We start from the raw sequence: 18,150 nt of genomic DNA on the forward strand, positions 1-18,150 counted from the left end.
TCAAAAAAGCTGCCCTTCAAACTTTGACACCCTAGACCCAAGTCTTTGGCCATCCTACAGATCTGGCCTGGCTCCATAACTTTATTGTGATCTCTGTACTGGACATACAGAGTTTCATAATATAGTAAAATGCTAGGGTGCCAGGTAAGAGATTTAAATAACTGGGACGGGCCCCAACATTTTAGTAACCGCAGGGATTTTGGGTTTAATTGTCCTTTAAAAGAAGTAATGTAGAAATAAACCTGTTAATGGTGCTATATCTTTAGTGGAAGTGCAAGGTTTCATAAACTTGTTGGTGACAGGTTTGTATTTCAGTTAAACATATTGCCCTAAGCTGTTTTCCATTTTTTTTTCTTTTCAGATGTCATACTGGTATGTAATTGCAGTTATGTTATAGTAGTGTTGTTTAAGTTTTCCTTCTTTTGAAAAGTTATTTGTTAGTAGTCATTACTTTTCTGCAGCAGGCTGACAGAAATGACATTATCCAAACAAATGCTGAAATACAATGCCAAGCCTGCAGGCAACGGGCACCGTGGACAACATATTTAGCTCAACTAAACAAAACGAATGAGGGGCACAGTGCAGGACCCACAAAGCAGTCATGTGTGCTTTGTAAATAATTAATTTCAAATCGTGAAAAAATGCAAACTCAAATTTTGATTAATCAGTCTCTAAAAGGGAATGTTTACACTGTTTTACATGTTTTATTGTACTGTTTTGTCTCAACAAAACTGTCTGCATTTTATTATTGGCAATGTTAACAGTAGCATAGAATACAGAACCTTCTTCTATAGAATGATCTTAAAAATGCTGGCACAGATTTTAGCACCATTCATTTTCCAAGCTTCCAAGTATGTTCACTGCCTGTTTATTGATCTCAATGAGTGCTTTAAGTCATGCTTTAGACTGTTTATGTTACAGGAAATTATATATTTTAGTAGGGGTATGGGGTTTAGGCAAAGAACAAATGTGAAGTGCTCTGTGCTTAATTTTACTTCTGAATATTGGTGTTTCCAAATGTTAAAATAATTGCAAAATTCATGTTTTCTGAAGCCATAAAACAATGGTTTTAAAACAAAAATTAAACACCTCTGGGTAAAGCCCCACCCGGCCTCCATCAGTCCCCTCATCTCTCCCAACCCAAACAGTCCATTTCATAGAAAAGTGCCCCTATTTGAACAAATGAAAAAAAAATGCAGCACAACATGGTGGAGATTGCAGGCGCCATCTTCCTCACCTCTGATACTCTTCGTGTTTTTTCGCTGACAAAGAGCCTTCAGGAGTATGCAAAGGTAAAGCTGATTCCGCACTATCTTCAAGTTCTAGTGAGTAAGTTTTGTACCAAATGGCAATGCATCAGTGGCTCATTGTATAGGTTTTACATTCCCTCTGACCCGCAGGTAGCACTAGGATCAGCAAAGTACATCCAAAGACACATGTCATCTTCAGAGATGTGTTAATCTCATAATAAGCTGTTAACCATATGCAGCTAAGACTTAAGTAGAAAGCCTCTGTCAGAAGAAATATTTTCGGTCTGCGTATTTATTTGTGTTATTTCACAAATACACAGACTAACATCTTGCCGTAATAAAGTGAAATCTTACCCCCTGTTCAGGTGGGTCCAGGTGCTCATGCCCCAGACCTTCAGCTTGGGGAGTCACACAAATATACTAGAACAACATCAGGCAGGCACTTCTGGAATCCTTTTTTGCATCAAAAAATGTTATCAAGAGGCAGTATCAATAAAAGCATCAAATGTATTTAATCCATAAAAACAGCAGTAGCCTTACGCGTTTCGTACCTAAAAGGGTACTTAATCATAGGCCCTATTTTTATTTTTTTATTGATACTTCAAGCTGCCTCTTGATAACATTTTTTGATGCAAAAAAGGATTCCAGAAGTGCCTGCCTGATGTTCTAGTATATTTATTTGTGTTGCCAGTCCTTGTTCAAGCAGGTTAAAAATGTTATTGATATAAATATAAAACTATAAATATAAAACAGAATCACATGATCCCTCCCCTTATATTGACAAAGGAACAGGAACTACACTCACTACCTCTAGGTCAACTAGGAACACCACCCTTCAACGGTACATAGATTACACTTCCTCACAGCAGGGATACTTAACTCCGTTACATCCCCTGTACACTATTTAATTTTTTTAATATCTGACATCTATATATTTTCACCAAATTTAAACCTTGTGTGTCAAAAACTAGGGCATTCTTCTGGTATCTGCATCTTTACAGTGAGTAAGAGGCTTACATGAGAAGGTAACAGCTGACTTGCTTAAATCTCCCGAAAATCCCCTTGCTTTTATCTATAAAGCATAAATAATAGCTTGGCATTTGTTTCATGCTAAGCACTAGATATAACAAATGCATGCATGCCTTCAGCAGCTCTGTATGGCAAGCAAAAATGCAAACTGATATGAAAAAAATAAGAGTCTTTGTAGTACATGCGGAAGAGCTAAACTTATAGCTTTATTTTGCACAGTTTGATCTCAGATGATTTGTAGTGAAAAGGTAGTTCACTATTACCATAAAATATACAGAAGAAATTATTGCAGTCATAAAATATTTTATTAAGCATTTGAATGTTTGGAACATGATATGATGGGGAAAATATGTGAAAAATTATTTTATATTAATAGGAACAACAAGACTTTCTTAATGTCATGTATCCATAGGTCATATTTGTCATGTCTCACTCACAGATTAAGGCTGAATTGACTCAAATGACTCCAGCAGTACGGTTAATAAATAGTTGCAGCTCCAGCTGGGGATAAATGTCCCCCTTTGAACCATTAGAAGAAAACATTCCACTCAGTGCTGCTCCTAAACAAAATTACACCAAACATTAAGTGGTTAAATTGTTCTATAGCTCTTTTATACTTTTATCCCTTTCATATTTTTTACATTTTACAAAAATGTATTGCCCTGTCACATTGCAGTTTTGATGTCACTTCATCTTGTAAATTCTGTGCTGCAGTCTGAGAAAAGCTGCATTCATTCCCACGTTATATATACAAATTCCAATATTTAAAATAACATGATGCAAAGCCTGCCTTAGCGACTCTATTATTAAATACTCCCTAAATGAATCGTTATTCCACCATTAATAACAGCTACAATATAATAAAGGCCTACTGCTTTTTTTAATGAAATTAAATATTTCCATTCTGTTAATTTGTGTGCTGTATATGTATATTTATCTTTCTATGTACAATATACAAAAAGTCAAATAAAAATAGCAATATATTCTTATATTTATTACTCTCAGATGCCAGAGATTGTCAAAATATGAATACAAAATATAGCTTATAAATTGTGGCTCACAAAAGGAAATGAGCTTGTGGAGATTGGGCAGGGTTTGGCCATAATTGAGCAGTGGCTAGGGTGGATCAGGGGTGTGACTGTATGTGCTGGCATGTTTGTACCATTGGGACTCCATTTTACTTGTTGGTATGTCCCACCACCAACGAATGGAGTGGGTTTTTTTGTTCCCCCATATTTCTTTTAAAAGATTTGCTGAAAAATTGTGCGGTTTTGTGTTTTTTACAGCTGTGATGGTTCTGAGTACCTATGTTATAATAACTTGATTCTCTGGCACACAAATAAAGGTAGTGTATGCTTGGTAGAGTCCCCTTAATTAATACTATGTAGACCCTCCTGCTTGAATATGTGGTTTGTAATGCTGGAGGGCTGTAAATTGAAACAGATTAAGGACTCATATTAAGAAGCATATTTATTATATTTTTGAAGCCAGCATCACCGGTGATGTTGCCTATAGCGACCAATAAGCAATTTTAAGATTTTAATGGTCACTTACAAGTTAGAAAAGAGCTGATTGGTTGCTATGGGCAACATCACTGGTGATGTTGGCTTACACACTATATAAATATGCCCCTATGTGTACATTATTGCTAGTTGTCAGTGAGTGTACAATGTGGTACATTTTACAGCACAGCATAACTTGTGTTATTTTATTTGGTTCCATTTATCTTTCTGAAAATCACAGTGCTGTAACCCATGTTCCCTCTAGGCTGTGCTCTCACAAATGTTGAGGCCCACATCACAAATCGTGATGTGCACAACTCATATTGCATGAAAGCACATCAGATGTAATTTCTGACTCATTAGGAGCAGTCGCTGCTTAAAAAAATTGCCATGTATCTAAATCTGCTGGTTCTATCCCACCCCGTCTTGTAAATCATGTGCAGTGTGCTTGTTGGCACAGATGAACCCTGGAGCTACCACCTCTCTTGAAGGATTTCCACAACAGCCTCAAATGATGCAGCAAACCTGCACCTAAAGAACTGTGAGCAGATGTCATTTTGATGCAGATTGTTAGAAACTACAACAACCCAAACACTGCCGATTTTTGTTAAAAATGTGTCCAATTCACATCACGTTACATGTGCAGTTGTGCTTGTTTTAATGTATCGGCCATATTTCTTGAGCGCATCGGTACTTTTTGCCCACGTTTATACTGGAATAGTGTGGAAAACTCATCATTGTGGGTAAAATAAAAAACATTTCAACTTGCACCTGAAAGTGCACTTTGCACTTTTGAATAAATATATAATAAACAAATATGTAAATTAAACATAAATGAGCCATATCATTCAGACCCACTGTGTCTCTGCTGTAGCTTTAATAGTTTGCATTAAAGATATTATTTGCTTACTTGGACATGGGGAAATTAGAGAAAACTATTGACAGTCTCTATAAAAATGTATTGCATAAAACAGCTTATATGTAAAACCCTGCTTCATCTAAATAATCCATTTTAATAAAAATATACTTTTTTTGTAGTATATGCCATTGGATAAATAGAAAATTGACATTTTAAATACTAAAGACCACCTCATGAGATCATAGGATTCAGGGTGCACACAAACAAAGCAAGGGCACGCGTACATGTTAGGGCACACCAGCCATTTAACAAAGTTCTGTGTTTTACTCCTATACTTCTTCCTGTTACAGTTAGAGCTGCATTATTTCCTGTCAGGTGATCAAGGTAAGATGTAAAAGGTCAATATTTACTGATATATATACTCCACAGTTTGGGAAATTCTTTAATAGGTCACTTAATATGATATAAACTGTCAGTTGGTTAAGTATTCATTCCAGCGGTATAGTTTCCCTTTAATAGTTAAAGAAAGATTATATTTGCTCACATGGACATGGAGAAATTAGAGAAAGCACTGGATGGAGACCAACAGAATGCTTCAGTAGGTCTTCATACTCACAGACACTATGTAAAAAAAACACCATTAGTAGTGATGGGCGAAAAGTTTCGTCAGGCATGGATTCGCGATTGGCGGATTGTTTCGCGAAACGGATGAAAAATTTCGCCGCGGAAAAATTTGCCGCACGTCCAAAAATTGTCGCCGGCGTCAAAAAAGAATAGTCGCGGGCGACAAAATAATAGCCGCGGGCGACGAAACAATAGCGCGCGACAAAATAATAGCCGCGGGCGACGAAACAAGAGCCGCGCGACAAAACAAGAGCCGCGCGCGACGAAACAATAGCCGTGCGACAAAATAATAGCTGCGGGCGACGAAACAATAGCCGCGCGAAAAAACAATAGCCGCGCGCGACGAAAGAATAGCCGCGCGACAAAACAATAGCCGCGGGCGATGAAACAATAGCCGCGGGCGACGAAACAAGAGCCGTGCGACGAAACAAGAGCCGCGGGCGACGAAATAATAGCCGCGCGACGAAACAATAGCCGCGGGAGACGAAACAATAGCTGCGCGACAAAATAATAGCCGCGGGCGACAATTTTTTTTGTCGCACAACATTTTTGCCGTTTCGCGAATTTTCCGCCGTTTCGCGGATCTTTTCAAAGATTCGCGAATTTTTCGGCGAAGCGAAACGGAACAGATTCGCTCATCACTAACCATTAGGTATGTGGGTATTAGGTACCTGAAATAGTTAAACCATCGCGTGGCTGCATTTGAAATGAGCGACTGTTGGGATTAATGCTATATGTGGTTTATATCCATGTGATCTATATTTCTGTCATTAATGACTTCGCTAAGAGAATGTATAACTGGCACAGAACGATAGTTTCAGGCTATATCTTTAAAGCTTTTTTGGATTAAAAATCCTTTTCATCACAACTGATTAAGAAATGCAGACTTTTCCAAGCATGCCAGTCAGTGTAATTCAGTTGATTAATAATGACTCATGGTGCATTAGAGAGCTGCATATATGAATAAAAGGAAGGGTGTTTTTTATTAGCACATGGACAGGAGCGGCTCTAGATTTCCTCAATCATATCAGTTGTGTGCTTTAGGCAATCTTTTGTCAGATTTCATTCCACTTCTCTTTGTCAGTCTTTGATATTAACCTCAAAAGATAAGCGGGCACAGTTATAAATTCACACACGCACTTGTAAACAGCCTTGCCACAGGATTTGCACGCACCCTATACCTTCACTGCATTGCTACTTCATGAGTAGACAAGTTAAAAAAGCATGATTTATCCTGTAAAGAATCCAGTTAAAATGTTACCTCCAAACTTCCTAATAAACAGAGAAAAATGACTTAAAGGAACAGAATAACTTATCTCTATATAGATACTGGTGTGTTTCAAATGACAAGAAACCATCTCCCATAGAGATCATTTTAAGCAAATTATTCTAATTCTTAAAAAATGATTTCCTTTTTCTCTGTAATTATAAAACAGCAACTTCTGCTTGATCCCAACTAAGCTGTATGAATCCGTATTGGTGGCAAGATTATGCAGTTTAACGTTTGAATGATTGTTAGCAGACTTATGGTATGGAGATCCAAATTACAGAAAGATTCCTTATCTGCAAAACCACATGTCCCGAGCATTCCGAATAACAAATCCTATACCTGTTGTACATTTGGTAATATTTAAAAAAAACTTTTAGGACCACTTTGTTGTATGTCATATGAGACACTGTAAACACAGGCACAGAGAAGTCGTTGCTAGATGTAAGCTCTATGACTCTGTGCAGTGAGTAAGTTCTAATCAATGCTTTACTAATGCAGACGCAAGAACTAAGCACAACAATGTACACACTGCTTAACTTTACATGAAGCAGTTGCAGCCACATTTATTTCTTCTTATAACCAGTGTGCTTGTTGCTCCAGTAAATGTGAATATGGTGCAGGGCTGTACACAGGAGTACAAAGGGGTCTTTCAGTTTATGATTTGCTAGTTATGAAGGTGGGCACTGCTTTTTGCAGAGCTTTTCAACCCACTTTCACATCATAAATCCTTCTATGGTTGAATTTACCCCACTTTCACTGGCGAATTTCAGTTGGTGCAAATTTTGGTGCTATTTAATTAAATTCACACCTTTATAAATACCACAAGTAGCCCTTTGTACAATTGCTGCATCACAAAACATGTTGTAAACGGAGACATCAACTAAGGACATCAGTGGCTTTTAGTAGTAAGGATTTCAAAGCTGTACAATTTTTTTTACCATTACCAGATTTTAACCTACTACATTTCAGTATCCTGTTTCTCTTCTTATATCACCCTCATATAGTAAGCACCAGGTCCCACATTCTACTGTGCTTTCCCAGAAACACAGCAGAATATGGGTAACCAAATACAGCTCTACCAGGTAAAGCTTTAATGTAGTTTCCTAGTTGCTGACTGGCTGTCATGCTACAGTGCAAAGTGCTTAGTAAGCAGGCAGCAGGAAAAAGATTGGCAGGGTGGTACAGGTATAGGACCTGTTATCCAGAATGCTCGGGACCTGTGGTATTCCGGATAAGGGGTTTTTCCGTAATTTGGATCTCCATAACTTAAGTCTGCTAAAAATCATTTAAATATTGAATAAACCCAATAGAATTGTTTTGCCTCCAATAAGGATTAATTATATCTTAGTTGGGATCAAGTACAAGGTGCTGTTTTATTATTACAGAGGAAAAGGAAATCATTGTTAAAAATTAAAATTATTTGCTTATAATGGAGTCTATGGGAGATGGCCTTTCCGTATTTTGGAACTTTCTGGATAACAGGTTTCTGGATAAGGGATCCCATACCTGTACTAGCAATGTTTTAGATTTTTTTTTCTATTAAAATAGTACATGGGGAAACTTGGGGATTGTTGAAAATCAGCTGAATATGCTGCTGATAGGAATATATCCAGTACATTTTTTGGAGAAAAGGAGCACTGGCAAAGGGCCTATGGTTAGTGATCATAATCACTTGGCAACAAATAGGCATTCACCAGTGATTGTCACTTTTCTTGTCTCTTAAAGGCATTTTTGTTCTACTAGCAGTTTATTATTCAATTGCAATGCTTATTTTGACACTATCACCCTCATATTAATTAAAGACTAAGTTTGTTCAGGACAGTAACCCAAGGTAATCAATTGCATGTTTGCTTTTAAACAGGTGACCAATAAACTCTACCTTCTGATTGGTTACTGTGTTTTACAGGCCATTATTATGGCAATTTATTAACACAACTGCAAGTGCAGTTGCACCAAATGGCTGCATATGTGGAGCTTATTGAGGTCACTGATTATGTCCTTGTGTCAAAACATACCCCTATTACTTCCATCTAGTTTCACAAGTGTGTTTGTATCTTTTATCATGGATCAAATAAAAGTTGTTACATTTTAACCACTTTGAAGTCTGGTTTCTGGAACTGTGGCTTAAGTTGTTGAGTTTTTGCTATTATTTCCCCATAAGCTACAGGTTTGAGGCATGTACATCCAAATCAGACTCAACATGCGCTAATCATAGTCTTCTTCTTCTTCATGGATTCTTTTATATTAAGATGTCCTGAGCGGTATTATTTGTTGTGAGCAATGGGCAGGGGGCACTAAGATCCCAAGCCAACACAAACATTGGGTGAGCGTGTACATGGACATTGTGATTAAACCTTTTCCAAATATTTTTTGTTAAGTGGGAATGTTTTAAGTCTTTTTTACAGTGTATAATGTGTCAACCCTTTGGCTGTTTTTTATATCTGTCTTTATCTTTCTAATAAGCTACAGTTGAGTTTGGTTAAAGGATGTAAAGATTGTGCAAGGGGCTTTAGAATCAGATTTCTTGAAAAGGGATCTTTATTCACGCCCCACAATTTAGAAAAGAAACAGTTTTGTGACTGCCCAAATTGTGTCTGTACTAATATAAGGGAGCTACTTGGGCCTCTTATGCCTTGATCTACAATCTAAAAAAACATAAGTTTAAATCCCCTTGACAAAATCCAAAGTTTTTTCCTGGCAGGTCAGTAACAGAAGAATTACAGTCCCAGCTTTTCTTGGCTGCTACTTATCAGTAGCATTTTCACAGCCATTCAGATGGAGGCCACAATGGTTTTCTCACATCTATGTTTTTAATAGAATAAAATACTTTAGAGCTTCTATTTAATATTTGTATGAAATGTATTCAATAAGGGACATATCCTCATGTTTTTTCACTTAGAATTAAACCTTATTGTGGTAACAGTGTTCTCTTTTGAATACACATGCAGTGCCCAGTTTTCCTGTGTGATAGGTATAGTATCTTGGATTTGGTGTTTTTTGAATGCTTCCCAAAACAAACCCTCTTTGTTGCAGAGGAGATTTGACACATTCTTTGGCATTTGCTGATTACTGATTTTCAGGGGTCTGGACTGTCTCTAAACAATTTTATCACAAATATAACTGACATAGGGCAATTAAAAAATACTGTAGGTGTAAATGGTACTCTTCTTAATGATTTTTATTGTATTATATTGGGGAAAACAAATCCTCCCAATTAGGTGATTGCAGAATAGTTTTATTAGACACCCACTTCCAGTTAATTAAAAAAAACATTATAAGGTTTCAAGGGAATTTATATATTCAGTTTTGTAGCCCATCAGTGTTCAGAAGTCTACATTAGCAACTGCATATGTCTCCAGCCTGTTTCTGTTGTCAGGAAGGATTATCCCCCTTTAGGCAAATTGTAGACCGGGTTTTTGCCCTCCTTTAGATCAACTAGAAGTTAGTTAGGGTTCAACTTTAAACTTACCAGATGAGTGTTTTTAGCTTTAACTGCTGTGTAATGATGTAACATATTTTATCCACAACATTTTTTGGTTCCCATGAACCTTATATTCTTTGTCAGTAACACTGACATAATAGGCATCCATGAATTTGTTGAACAGATTATCATAACTAGCTGAAAGAAGTTGCTAGTTGCAGTAACCAGACTGAAAGCCGGCCAGAAATTAACTTTTAAATGGGAAACCGTTCTGAGGGGCTGTCTCACAGACACGTGACTTTCTATTGTTGATTGCTGCTGTTGTAACAATGCATGAAATATAGTCTTTATAATGATATATGCTACAGGGTATTAAGTCCTTATGTGGACTAAAAGTACTTAATATTCCTGGTTTTTCATGCCACACACCTTCCTGGTTATGCATGCCCTCCATTTGTTTGAACAATGTCCAGTAAGAATTAACCATAACATAGGCTACATTTTCCCCAAGGTACAACATTATGATTTAATATGTGTTAAGAACTGTCTTGTCAACACTTTTCTCTTGCTTCCTATCTTAACTTAGATCACAAGCTTGCCTTATACTTTCCTCAAATCCACAAAGCTTACTAAATCCCTAGTTCAAAATGAAAAGTCTAGAATGCTTATATAGTGTTGTAATGCTATTTTGCAAATGGGATGTGTCCATTTCCCAGCTGCTATTAACCCCCTCACAAATCAGAGGTCTCATAAGTTACAATTAAGTTAGGAGTGAAGGAAGGGCTTCCACACTGACTGCTCACACAGACTTTACAGATGGTTCTTAAAACAAAGTTAGCTGTTTACTTGTCTGAAATTTAAAAAAAAGTCTCTTTCAACAACAGGTTTCTTGGGAGGGGCATTTTGACCCATAGCACTTCCTAGGGAATGCTCTCCTTGCCCCTACACACCCCTGGTAACTTCAGGGCACTGTGGCCTGAGGCAAGTTTCTCAACCCGATTCATGGCAGCAGTGCCCCTATTTCTTGGATTCAAATGGTGCTTGGTATATTACGTCAAATCACTTCATATATTTACTTCCCAAAGTGACATGGTACTGGCATGGCATTATTTAAAATTAAAAGCAGTAGTAGGCATTGCAGAACAAGTGCCTGGTTCCCTAGGTACCTAGGAGCAAGCATATTTGTTTGAGACCCTACACTGGCACTGCAGAGAAAGAACCAGATCAGAGAGGTAAATATTTACATAGGGGGATGCAGCCATGGGTGCTACTAGATCTTCCACTCTGTCAGTGGCCACTATATGTATACTTTGGCTATGCATTTGGTCAGCAGATTTTGCATTATGTAATCCTTCATGGGTTTGACACTTTTTGGTCCTGAATTAAACAAGTCTGTTGATTACAGAGTGCACTGCTCCCTAGGAATAAGTCCAAATGTTTAGATAAATGTTGGAGAGGAAGATCTTCTAGGTCCTATCCTTATACTTATTTTGCTACATTTTGTCAACAAGCAACTTGACATTCTCCTCCAAGTCCCCTTTCAGAGGGGTCAGTTGACAGATTTTGCCACTTGATAAGAGAACAATTGTCACAATTGGTTCCACGCACCTTTTCCGGGGTTACCGGATAGATTTTGCTGACTACCTTTCTCCCCCCCAATTCTTCCTAGTTTTGATTTGCAAAATGTTTTGTTTAGCTCTGGACCTCTAGGCATCAAACTGGTTTGTGAGACTAACCAGTTTCAAGATCAGTGATTTAGTCACTAGACTCAGGGGAAACCTGGCATCCGTTGACCCCCACATTTCCATTTGACGGGGACATTCCCATTTTCCTTTATCCATCTTCCACAACTGCCAATTTCAATTTGTGACTCTTACATTTGGTCTCATTGCACTGCCTCATGTTTTTACAAAAGTTAAAGTGTTAGTGGTGGCAGATCTTCAGTTGATGGGTGTGTTCAAACCCCCATATTTGGATGATCATTTGAAAAAATGAGACTCTAAGCAGATAGCAGAAATTAACTTTGTTGGAGATATCTACAGTATTCCTTATCACCTAGGATGGCTGTTGAACTCTAACGAGACCACACGTGTTCCAATCATACCAAGTATCTTGGTATGATTTTAGACACAGCAAGCAAGAGAGTATTCTTACTGGACTCCAAGACAAAATTCACACTGGCTTCTGCAGAGGCCCCATGGCACATTTCTCCAGGTGATGTGGACAGTGAGTCTGATAGTACCTTCAACAAAGGGAGTACTGCATGCACAGTTCCATATATGGGTGCTTGTGAAAATAAGACAAAAACCTAGTAAACTGAGCAACGTTTTCTTCCATTCAGAGAGAATAAGGCCATTATCTGACCTTTTGGCTGGAGGACTCCCATGTTGATAAGGGAAGATTTTTTCAAATTGTGGCAACTGATACCAATCTGTCTGGTTGGGAAACAATTTTCAATTAGAGGTCAGCCCAAGGAACATTGTTTACACAAAAAGCTCAACTTCCCATCCTGGAGCTCAGCACCCATGTACTTTTCTGGTGGTCTCTGCTTCAGTGCAGATGCACTGTCATAGTCCAAACCAACAAGGAAGTTGAGTTTTTGAGAATTCAGAACTCATGAAGAGCAGGGTTGACTGTGATTCCACATTTTCACATTTCAAGTTTTTTTTCATAAATAACAGCATATTTGTTAAATTTTTTCCATAGATGATTTATTGGGTGTTTTCCACAGAAAACAGTTCTAGAGCATGATATGCATTAAACTCCAGCCCTTCGCTTTGAGACACCAAGACAATTTAACAAAATACCAGGAAATACCTGTATATACATTATGTCTGAAATTAGTAAAATCTTCCATGCAATTATTTTTACAGACAGCAACAGCCATTAGTCTATCACATACTGGAAATCTGGTGCAGTTGAAGTGCAATGGAGCACAATAATGATTTGTGCTAGGAATAATGCAGAAAATTGTTTCAAAAAAGTTTACATCTGCTTCTATAATTTATTGCTGCACATAAATCGTTTTGCCTCTTAACACATCCGTGCTATGTAAACTGTCTTGTGAGGTTTACTGAAGTCTAGCCACAAAATTATTGCCTCGCAGTGCCAAAATTGATGGTAGATTGCTGTCACCGAGTTGGCAGCTTATAGGTCTGTGTATGGGGCCCACCAATGTGCCTGCCCAACTGATGTCTGGCCGAAAATTGCCTTCTAATGAGAACCACATCAGCATGCTAAAGTATTATTCAATCTTTGAACCCCAGGCTGATTATTGGATAAGCCCAATTTGGCCCACCAGGAGGAGGTCAAATCTGGCCAGATCTGCTTGTTTGGCAACAAAATGTTAGGCCCCCCTAGTGACTTTAATCGCTTACCTTGTACCCTGGGCTGGTGCCCCTGTTAAGAGAGAACCGCACCAACCTGGGGTAGCAGCGAGCGCTTCCTTCTTATGCGTTGGCACACTTGCACATGCGCATTGGAGTGAAAAGGCGAACTTTTGCAACAAAGTCGGCTTTTCACTCTACTGCCCATGCGCCGGCCCAGGGATTTTGCTGTCAGAAGACATATGGAAGAAGGAAGCGCTCACTATAGGTACCCTGGCTGGTGCAGTTTTCTGTTAACAGGGGAACCAGCCCGGGGTACAAGGTAAGCTATTAAAGTCACTTGGGGAGCCTAACATTTTGGCCTTTCCTTCTCCTTTAAGGTAAATTTGCAGTTTTAATGAACAATGAGTTATAGACAATTGTAATGAACTGCAACAAACAGATGAGTTTGAATAAGAAAGTGCCTGTAGATAACACAAAAGGGAACAAATGCCGTTTCCTGGTATACAATAAGTTTAATACTACTGTATATTAAGGATTTCAGATGGGGACAGAGTGCTAGCTGTTTCTTGTTTTGAAAGTTTACGTACTCTGTGTCTGAGCCATTGCACCTGGACCCTTGTTTTAACATTAAGCTATTTGCTTTGGCAATGTGCTAATGTTTGTGTTACAAATCTGTTGTGAATATAGCTATAGTCTACCATGGTGAGAAACGCTGAGGATTTATTTCCCCATAACAAAGTTTTGCAACATACAATAGTATGTTTTCCAGCTAGTAATAACTAGGGTGTAAAAAGGTGTACATATAAAGATATAACATGTTCCAGTTCAACAAATTTCTTTCTCAAAACTGAGGTAAGGAGGTTGATAAAGTTAAAATAAAGTAACACTTACTTTGATAAACCTGTTTTTTGTCTATGTTTATTTACGGTGCTACTCTAAAAAAATCACTGTATAAGTCTGGTTTTTAAAACAGTTCTGGTCTACGGTTATACTGATGTAGTTGACCAGTCAGGTGTACCTGTACCTTAAAAAGGCATAAATAATTATAACAAGCCATTCTAAATTACTCGTTTATACCATATTGTTATAGCCAAACCCAGTAACATTCCCAGGGAAGTGTTTTGGTCCCGTGCCACCATAGGCAGTGGATTTAAGTACGACCCCAGATGACGGAAGCAATGTCACGTACACGTCGCAGGAGGAAATTGCACATAGTTTCTAGTTAAAAAAAAGTCTCAGCGATTAATCAACCAGTGTGTCTTCGCCCTTATGGTAGAATTTAGGTGGAAATGCTACATTGTGGGTGAATTTAGCATTTGGCACATTTCAATATAAAAATAACAGGGTTCATTTGCGAACTAAAATGCAGCTTGCAAAGCCTGCAATCAGACATGTTTTGTGTTTCAGTGTATGCAAAAGGCTGCAGGCCTCTGCACTCTATTTCGGAGCATGGAAATCTGCAGGCTGCACTTTGTATGGAGCACTACCTGTATTAGGCAGCACTCCATTCAAGAGAGGCGGAAGGAGGAGACACGTAGATATCCACCCCTCACACCCCCTACCTACCCCACCTCACACCTACCCGCCCCTACCTTGCACTTTCACCCCCAGGGGTTATGAATGACCCCTAACATATTTAACATCACAACATTATTATTGTGTGCAGAAGGAAACTATACTGCAAATGCACTTTTCCATGCCCTACTGTGTGTGCTTCACAATACAAATGGTTTCATGCAGAGAAAAATATAAACCTCTAGCTGTCACATACAAATCAAACCTAACCTGCTGCCTGCTGAGCCCATAACCCCTTTGCAACACAATCCACCAGGATGATTATTATGATTAATTTATGAAGCCTCTGTATGTTGCACTGGATGCAGTGTATGCGAAACTGAACAAACTAATAATAGATATAATTATATCTTTCATACAGATACAGTTGCTGTTTTACATAAAGTTATTATATATGCAGAGGGAGTCCCTGCCCAGTATATATATTGCAATCTAAGCCAGACAGAGAGAGAGAGAGGAAGGGATTCTCCCAGTGACTCAAGGAGCTGACGCAAAGGCTCCAAATAGATTTACTTTAATCCGAGTTAAGCACCACGCTAAAAAACTGAGTGAAATGTATTACTGTTATGAACTGCCAGACTTCATTCAGATGAAGGTTACATCATTCTATACAGTGTCTTGACATAGATTGCAATTTGTTATGGCCTTATATGAACATAACATCAGTACAATACCTGCCTAACTGTCCTATCTCATTATGAGACTTAGGCGTTTACTAAAGTGCATTAAAATAATTGCACAATTTGTAGACAAAATATGTTAACACCAGTTTACTAAATGGCGAAAAATCTAAATTTGCAATTATACTGGAACAAAAATATGTGATTGTCAGTTATCGCATTCAGCAGAAAATATACTACGTACTAAATAATGCCAGGTTTACTATTCAGCAAAATGGTCTAAAGACAAAATTGTCACCAGAATATTAGCAAAAAACTATTTTTTCACCTGAAAATTCTCAAGGGGACGGGGGGGGGGTGCCAACATTTAAGGCCAGTGCTTCTGTTCACTGAAAATTGCAGTAATAATGTAGGACAACCACACTGCAGCCTTTTCCTCTTCCTGGATCCTCCTTGTGACGCTGGGCTGGGTGCATGTGTGCAGTAAGTTGGGCATTGCTATAGCATGTGTGGCACATAGTGGCCCCTGGTAACTTTAAAAGCCAAATATCTAAACCCACCTTGCCTTTCTTAATATTAAGTCACCTGAGGTATTTCTGTTGGGACACATTGATCAGATAATCCCTCATCAACATAACTTTAAACTTTTCCATCTTCTGTTTTTCTGTGCCAGGAAGGCCGTCACACTTAAGTGGAAACTACAGGAGCCTCCCTCCTTGTGAACAACACTCTTCCAATGTGCAAACTGACTTACCAGGGCAAAGGCTGCCCCACAAAATTTAACAAAATCTGGGATGCATGGCTATCTGTTAAGACACCACTACAGATCAGAATAGTAACCAGTCATAACTTGATCTTTGTCATAATGTGGACCTCCTACTTAGTAGCATCCCCTCCTTGAACTTCCCCTATAATCTTCCCCTACCCTCCAACCTTGTGTTTTAATATTTTGTTTTTCTGAATGGCCATGCCCTTATATGTAAAAAAGGCACATAATGTACAGTTATGAACAGCACAAACAATCAAAGGCACACAATTTGTGCATATATAATAAATTAATTTTAAAGGCTTCTGTTATACATAACACAACATATAATGTAACATGCCTATGATTAAGTGCGGACGCGCACGAAACGCGCTAGGCGTTCTGTTTTTTAATGGATCAATAAAGACCTGCTTTTAGTGAAACTTCTGTGTCCGGAACGATTGGAGTGCGGCTTGTTTGATTAACACAATGTACAGTAACTCACAGAAACCTTTCTGAGCTATAATAAATATTTTGTAAACTATTTTGTTTTTGTAAACTGGAAGACTATGGATACCAAAAGGTTAAAAAAGATTTACGGCTACCTTAATTAGTATTTTAAAGTATGTGTAATGGCAAAATTACAAGAGACATTTTATTTTGTTTTTAATTCTAGATTTTTATTAAAGTTTTGCAAGGGAAAGATTACATATTTATGGACAGAATTCAGCAGCAATATTTGGTAATAACAATGGGTGTATAGGACAAATATGGTCTATTACAGGGATCCTGAAACTACAGCCCGCAGGGCCCCCCAGGGTAATTTACCCAGCCCCTGCTGTGTCCTCACCCGACAGCAGGGAGTGGGAGTGGGGAGCTGGTATAGGGAAGACGGACGGAACGGGGAGCGGAAGGATGCAGTGGAGAGCAGGGAGAGGGAGGACCCAGGAGTGGGCCATAGTTTGACCCCGCAGCATGGAGCTGAAACAGGGGGGCATAGTTTGAGGACTAAAGTCTGGCCCCCCAACAGTCTAAGGGACCATGAACTGGCCCCCTGCATAAAAAGTTTGAGGACCCCTGGTCTAATACCTGGCTTGACATTTGGCTAGCAATACATTAAAGACTGATATGCAAACATCAATTCTTATTAAGATATATTATGGCTTATTAATGTCAGCAAGTGCATTACCCCGCATTCAGTTGCACATAAAACCACACTCATTAAAAGTACTTTTCAGTTCTTCCTGCCTTCCATTCTGAATTGCGCGCTGCTGTACCTATTGATGCAGGTGAACCCTGAAGCTACTAAAAACCCCTGATTTGGTGGTTGCTTCAGGTTCCCTTCAGGCCCAGTGCCAATAGGCACGGCACACTTGTGCATTGTATTGGGTGCACACATCGTTCACATGCCAAACATCAGAAACTTACATAAGCTGTGTTGTTTACCAAAGTCAGCTTTTAAAGAACTATTTGAGGTCAGATTTATCTGGTTCCCTTATAACACCGTATAGGAAAGAATTACATTTGATGCTTTAAATCAGTTAAATCAATTGTGATGAAGTAATCCAGTAAATGCTTTGATAAATGTCAGTATGTGTTAAAATACTTAACTGCAAGTGTTAATAACTTTAAAAAATGTTACCTTCTGTTTATCCCCATGGAATCCCCAGTCCGAATGTGAATAAATCTGCCTCTCAGCATCTAATACTGCACTCAGATGCACTTATATTATGAGAGTAGATACAGTTTCACCTGAAATGCAAGCATATTGTATAATAAAAGCATACAGTATTATGCAGCAAATGAACCACTGAACAAAAATAGAATAGAATGCATTTTAAGACATTCTTGTACTATAAGAATAAGGAGTTAGTCACTCATCTGTAAATTCTCAGCACGAAAGTCAAAAAATTATTTTTGCCTCTG

At 38.4% G+C, this 18,150-nt stretch overlaps 1 protein-coding gene across 1 annotated transcript in view; it reads left to right on the plus strand.

Moving 5' to 3' along the window:
- Nucleotides 1-18,150, plus strand: part of coa1 (cytochrome c oxidase assembly factor 1 homolog) — a 58,491-nt gene that overhangs the window by 28,864 nt on the left and 11,477 nt on the right. The gene's annotated exons all lie outside the window — the stretch shown is intronic.

This window comes from Xenopus tropicalis, chromosome 6 (assembly GCF_000004195.4).
Source record: "Xenopus tropicalis strain Nigerian chromosome 6, UCB_Xtro_10.0, whole genome shotgun sequence".
In the NCBI taxonomy this organism is placed as follows: domain Eukaryota; kingdom Metazoa; phylum Chordata; class Amphibia; order Anura; family Pipidae; genus Xenopus; species Xenopus tropicalis.